We start from the raw sequence: 7,069 nt of genomic DNA, 5'->3' as shown, positions 1-7,069 counted from the left end.
GCCCCCCTCTCTCTCTCTCTGCCCCCCTCTCCCTCTCTCTGCCCCCCTTCCCTCTCTCTGCCCCCCTCTCTCTCTCTCTGCCCCCCTCTCTCTCTCTCTGCCCCCGTCTCTCTCTCTCTCTGCCCCCCTCTCTGTTTCATCGTCCTCTCTCCCTCTCTGTCTCTCCCTCTCTGTCTCTCTCCCTCTCTCTCTCGCTCTCTGTCTCCCTCCCTCTCTCTCCCTCTCTCACTCTCTCTCTCCCTCCATCCGCAGCAAACTATGAAGCCCACATGAGACAGCAAGAACAGGAGATCGAGGAGGTTCGCAGGGATGAAGCTTTGAGACTCCCTCAGGATTTGGATTATAACCGGCTGGGGCGCCTCCTTGTCACGGGAAGTCCGGGAGATGTTGGAGAAAACACGACCTGAGACAGTACGTCAGCGATCGCCGTAACCCCCTCACCCCCCAGTGACCCTCGCTCAGTAACCCCTCTCCCCCCAGTGACCCTCGCTCAGTAACTCCACTCCCCCCAGTGACCCTCAGTCAGTAACCCCTCTCCCCCCAGTGACCCTCGCTCAGTAACTCCACTCCCCCCAGCACCCTGTGTTACTGACTGTATCTGTACAGATGTTAATCCAGCTCCCTCACTCAGTAACCCCTCTCCCCCCAGCACCCTGTGTTACTGACTATATCTGTACTGATGTTAATCCAGCTCCCTCACACTGTCACTCAGTAACCCCTCTCCCCCCAGCACCCTGTGTTACTGACTATATCTGTACTGATGTTAATCCAGCTCCCTCACACTGTCACTCAGTAACCCCTCTCCCCCAGCACCCTGTGTTACTGACTGTATCTGTACTGATGTTAATCCAGCTCCCTCACTCAGTAACCCCTCTCCCCCAGCACCCTGTGTTACTGACTGTATCTGTACTGATGTTAATCCAGCTCCCTCACACTGTCACTCGGTAACCCCTCTCCCCCAGCACCCTGTGTTACTGACTGTATCTGTACTGATGTTAATCCAGCTCCCTCACACTGTCACTCAGTAACCCCTCTCCCCCCAGCACCCTGTGTTACTGACTGTATCTGTACTGATGTTAATCCAGCTCCCTCACACTGTCACTCAGTAACCCCTCTCCCCCCAGCACCCTGTGTTACTGACTGTATCTGTACTGATGTTAATCCAGCTCCCTCACACTGTCACTCAGTAACCCATGTCCCCCCAGCACCCTGTGTTACTGACTGTATCTGTACTGATGTTAATCCAGCTCCCTCACACTGTCACTCAGTAACCCATGTCCCCCCAGCACCCTGTGTTACTGACTGTATCTGTACTGATGTTAATCCAGCTCCCTCACACTGTCACTCAGTAACCCCTCTCCCCCAGCACCCTGTGTTACTGACTGTATCTGTACTGATGTTAATCCAGCTCCCTCACACTGTCACTCAGTAACCCCTCTCCCCCCAGCATCCTGTGTTACTGACTGTATCTGTACTGATGTTAATCCAGCTCCCTCACACTGTCACTCAGTAACCCCTCTCCCCCCAGCATCCTGTGTTACTGACTGTATCTGTACTGATGTTAATCCAGCTCCCTCACACTGTCACTCAGTAACCCCTCTCCCCCCAGCACCCTGTGTTACTGACTGTATCTGTACTGATGTTAATCCAGCTCCCTCACACTGTCACTCAGTAACCCCTCTCCCCCCAGCACCCTGTGTTACTGACTGTATCTGTACTGATGTTAATCCAGCTCCCTCACACTGTCACTCAGTAACCCCTCTCCCCAGCACCCTGTGTTACTGACTGTATCTGTACTGATGTTAATCCAGCTCCCTCACACTGTCACTCAGTAACCCCTCTCCCCCAGCACCCTGTGTTACTGACTGTATCTGTACTGATGTTAATCCAGCTCCCTCACACTGTCACTCAGTAACCCCTCTCCCCCCGGCACCCTGTGTTACTGACTGTATCTGTACTGATGTTAATCCAGCTCCCTCACTCAGTAACCCCTCTCCCCCCAGCACCCTGTGTTACTGACTGTATCTGTACTGATGTTAATCCAGCTCCCTCACACTGTCACTCAGTAACCCCTCTCCCCCCAGCACCCTGTGTTACTGACTGTATCTGTACTGATGTTAATCCAGCTCCCTCACACTGTCACTCAGTAACCACTCTCCCCCCAGCACCCTGTGTTACTGACTGTATCTGTACTGATGTTAATCCAGCTCCCTCACACTGTCACTCAGTAACCCCTCTCCCCCAGCACCCTGTGTTACTGACTGTATCTGTACTGATGTTAATCCAGCTCCCTCACACTGTCACTCAGTAACCCCTCTCCCCCAGCACCCTGTGTTACTGACTGTATCTGTACTGATGTTAATCCAGCTCCCTCACACTGTCACTCAGTAACCCCTCTCCCCCAGCACCCTGTGTTACTGACTGTATCTGTACTGATGTTAATCCAGCTCCCTCACACTGTCACTCAGTAACCCCTCTCCCCCCAGCACCCTGTGTTACTGACTGTGTTTCTCTTATCACCCAGATCTCGGCAGCCACTAGAATTCCGGGAGTTACCCCGGCTGCGATCGTAAACCTTCTCCGATTTGTGAAGTCAAGTCTTCATCCCAAGGTTGGAAATTCCTGAAGACGTTGCCAGAAAATTTGCCCTTTGACCCTTGCCCCTTGGCACTTCCGGCTTTGAGTTGGTTCATTTCTGGACACTTCTCTCAAACACTCCCAGATATACTCGATCACAAATTAATAAAATATTGTCCTTGTTTCTGACTGCGTGAGGGTCAGTGCTGAGGGAGCGTCGCACCGTGGGAGGGTCAGTGCTGAGGGAGCGCCTCACTGTGGGAGGGTCAGTGCTGAGGGAGCGCTGCACTGTGGGAGGGTCAGTGCTGAGGGAGCGCCGCACTGTGGGAGGGTCAGTGCTGAGGGAGCGCCGCACTGTGGGAGGGTCAGTGCTGAGGGAGCGCCTCACTGTGGGAGGGTCAGTGCTGAGGGAGCGCCGCACTGTGGGAGGGTCAGTGCTGAGGGAGCGCCGCACTGTGGGAGGGTCAGTGCTGAGGGAGCGCCGCACTGTGGGAGGGTCAGTGCTGAGGGAGCGCCGCACTGTGGGAGGGTCGGTGCTGAGGGAGCGCCGCACTGTGGGAGGGTCAGTGCTGAGGGAGCGCCGCACTGTGGGAGGGTCGGTGCTGAGGGAGCGCCGCACTGTGGGAGGGTCAGTGCTGAGGGAGCGCCGCACTGTGGGAGGGTCAGTGCTGAGGGAGCGCCGCACTGTGGGAGGGTCAGTGCTGAGGGAGCGCCGCACTGTGGGAGGGTCGGTGCTGAGGGAGCGCCGCACTGTGGGAGGGTCAGTGCTGAGGGAGCGCCGCACTGTGGGAGGGTCAGTGCTGAGGGAGCGCCGCACTGTGGGAGGGTCAGTGCTGAGGGAGCGCCGCACTGTGGGAGGGTCAGTGCTGAGGGAGCGCCGCACTGTGGGAGGCTCAGACCCTATACCCCCTCCCTATCTCTGTAACCTCCTCCAACCACCTACACCCCTCCCTATCTCTGTAACCCCCTCCAGCCCCCTAATCGCCTCCCTATCTCTGTCACCTCCTCCAGCCCCTACACCCCCTCCCTATCTCTGTAACACCTCCAGCCTCTAAGCCCCTCATTATCTGTATAACCTCCTCCAGCCCCCGACACCCCCTCCTTATCTCTGTTACCCCCTCCAGCCCCCTACACCCCCTCCCTATCTCTGTAACCTCCTCCAGCCCCTACACCCCCTCCCTATCTCTGTAACCTCCTCCAGCCCCTACACCCCCTCCCTATCTCTGTAACCTCCTCCAGCCCCCTACACCCCCTCCCTATCTCTGTAACCTCCTCCAGCCCCCTACACCCCTCCCTATCTCTGTAACCCCCTCCAGCCCCCTACACCCCTCCCTATCTCTGTAATCTCCTCCAGCGCCCCTACACCCCCTCCCTATCTCTGTAACCTCCTCCAGCCCCTCCACCCCCTCCCTATCTCTGTAACCTCCTCCAGCCCCTACACCCCCTCCGTATCTCTGGAACCTCCTCCAGCCCCCTACACCCACTCCCTATCTCTGTAACCTCCTCCAGCCCCCTACACCCCCTCCCTATCTCTGTAACCTCCTCCAGCCCCTACACCCCCTCCCTATCACTGTAACCTCCTCCAGTCCCTACACCCCTCCCTATCTCTGTAACCTCCTCCAGCCCCCTACACCCCCTCCCTATCTCTGTAACCTCCTCCAGCCCCTACACCCCCTCCCTATCTCTGTAACCTCCTCCAGCCCCCTGCACCCTCTCCCTATCTCTGTAACCCCCTCCAGCCCCCTCCCTATCTCTGTAACCTCCTCCAGCCCCCTACACCCCCTCCCTATCTCTGTAACCTCCTCCAGCCCCCTACACCCCCTCCCTATCTCTGTAACCTCCTCCAGCCCCCTACACCCCCTCCCTATCTCTGTAACCTCCTCCAGCCCATAGATCCCCTCCCTATCTCTGTATCCTCCTCCAACCCCTACGCCCCCTCCCTATCTGTGTAACCTCCTCCAGCCCCTACACTCCCTCCCTAACTCTGTATCCTTCTCCAGCCCCTACACCCCTCCCCATCTGTGTAACCACCTCCAGCCCTTACACCCCCTCCCTAACTCTGTAACCCCCTCCAGCCCCCTACACCCCCGCACTATCTCTGTAACCTCCTCCAGCCCCCTACACCCCCTCCCTATCTCTGTAACCCCCTCCAGCCCCTACACCCCCTCCGTATCTCTGTAACCTCCTCCAGCCCCCAATACCGCCCTCCCCCCCCACCATTGGCGGCCGTGCCTTCAGCTGCCCGGGTGAGGGTGGTGGGGAGCTAAGCTCTGATATTCCCTCCTTAAGGAGTTCCAGAACAAAGAATTGTGGGGGTACAGGTTCGCAGCTCCTTGAAAGTGGAGTCACAGGTGGACAGAGTGGTGAAGAAGGCATTCGGCATGCTTGGTTTCATCGGTCAGAACATTGAATACAGGAGTTGGGATGTCTTGTTGAAGTTGTACAAGACATTGGTGAGGCCACACTTGGAATACTGTGTACAGTTCTGGTCACCCCATTATAGAAAGGATATTATTAAACTAGAAAGAGTGCAGAAAAGATTTACTAGGATGCTACCGGGACTTGATGGATTGAGTTATAAGGAGAGGCTGGATAGACTGGGACTTGTTTCTCTGGAGCGTAGGAGGCTGAGGGGTGATCTTATAGAGGTCTATAAAATAATGAGGGGCACAGATCAGCTAGATAGTCAATATCTTTTCCCCAAAGGTAGGGGAGTCTAAAACTAGAGGGCATAGGTTTAAGGTGAGAGGGGAGAGATACAAAAGTGTCCAGGGGGGCAATTTTTTCACACAGAGGGTGGTGAGTGTCTGGAACGAGCTGCCAGAGGCAGTAGTAGAGGCGGGTACAATTTTGTCTTTTAAAAAGTGTTCAGATAGTTACATGGGTAAGATGGGTATAGAGGGATATGGGCCAAATGTGGGCAATTTGGAGTAGCTTAGTCGTGGCTTGGGCAAGTTGGGCCGAAGGGCCTGTTTCCATGCTGTAAACCTCTCTGACTGTCTGGGTCTTTGTCCAATCTCCCCTCATACATTAACATCTTTCATCCCCGGAATCAGTCTGGGGAACCTTCTCTGAACTGACCTTGGGGTCCAGGTCCATAGGACTCTGAAATCGGCCCCGCAGGTGGAGGAGGTGGTTAAGAAGGCGTATGGTGTGCTGGCCTTTATCAATCGAGGGATTGAGTTTCGGGGTCCGGGGATAATGATGCAGCTATATAAGACCCTCGTCAGACCCCACTTGGAGTACTGTGCTCAGTTCTGGTCGCCTCTTTACAGGAGGGATGTGGAAATGATTGAAAGGGTGCGGAGGAGATTTACAAGGACGTTGCCTGGATTGAGTGGCATGCCTTATGAGGATAGGCTGAGGGAGCTCGGTCTTTTCTCCTTGGAGAGATGTAGGATGAGAGGAGACCTAATAGAGGTGTATAAGATGTTGAGAGGCATAGATCGGGTGGACTCTCAGAGGCTCTTTCCCAGGGTGGAAATGGCTGCTACGAGAGGACACAGGTTTAAGGTGCTGGGGGGGTAGGTACAGGGGAGATGTTAGGGGGAAGTTTTTCACACAGAGGGTGGTGGGCGAGTGGAATCGGCTGCCGTCAGTGGAGGCAAACTCAATCGGGTCTTTTAAGAGACTCCTGGATGAGTACATGGGACTTAATAGGATGGAGGGTTATAGGTAGGCCTAAAAGGTAGGGATATGTTCGGCACAACTTGTGGGGCCGAAGGGCCTGTTTTGTGCTGTAGTTTTTCTATGTTTCTAACGCTGCCACACCCTACCTCAAATAAAGAGGCCAAAACTGGACACAGGTTCTCCAGATGTGGTCTCGCCAACACCCTATCCAATTGCAACAACACTTCACTGCTTTTACACTCCAGTCCCTTCGCGATAAATGCCAGCAGAACATTTACCCCCCTTACTGCGTGCTCCACCTGCACACCGACGTTCTGTGATTCATGCACAAGGACTCCCAGATCCCTCTGCCCGGATACATCTCGAATCTGCTTTCCGTTTAGGTCATTATTTGCCATCATTTTTTCTTTTCCTGCCAAAATGGTTAACCTCAGACTTATCCACAATTCGACAATCCTGTCCTGTGGTGCTCACAAAGCTTGTGGGGTCAGGCGCGGTGAAATACTCGGCGACAATCCGGTTATTTTTTAGCATGTGGCAATTGAACTCTAAGTGTCCCGAGACATGAACGCACGTTTCCACGGAGTCCCCGACTTGAACCGAACATTCAAACCTGAGCAAAAACTATCGTCTGACACATCTGAGGGCTTGGAAATTGACCAAGCCGATATTGTGTTTAGATAATGTTGCAGTGGTGTTATGTTCCAATTCATACAGGGCTATGGGGAGAGAGAGCGGGGCAGTGGGATTAGTTTGGGGATTGATACAGGGCTATGGGGAGAGAGCGGGGGCAGTGGGATTAGTTTAGGGATTGATACAGGGCTATGGGGAGAGAGCGGGGCAGTGGGATTAGTTTAGGGAT

General features: G+C 54.7%; 1 long non-coding RNA gene across 1 annotated transcript; it reads left to right on the top strand.

Moving 5' to 3' along the window:
- Nucleotides 1–251: 251 nt before the first annotated feature.
- Nucleotides 252–2,761, top strand: LOC144487292 (uncharacterized). Its single transcript, XR_013496388.1, has 2 exons — nucleotides 252–411; nucleotides 2,525–2,761. It is a non-coding gene; the product is annotated as an uncharacterized LOC144487292 (long non-coding RNA).
- Nucleotides 2,762–7,069: the final 4,308 nt, after the last annotated feature.

This window comes from Mustelus asterias, unplaced genomic scaffold (genome assembly GCF_964213995.1).
Source record: "Mustelus asterias unplaced genomic scaffold, sMusAst1.hap1.1 HAP1_SCAFFOLD_705, whole genome shotgun sequence".
Classification (NCBI taxonomy): domain Eukaryota; kingdom Metazoa; phylum Chordata; class Chondrichthyes; order Carcharhiniformes; family Triakidae; genus Mustelus; species Mustelus asterias.
This window is presented reverse-complemented; position numbering and strand designations above follow the sequence as displayed.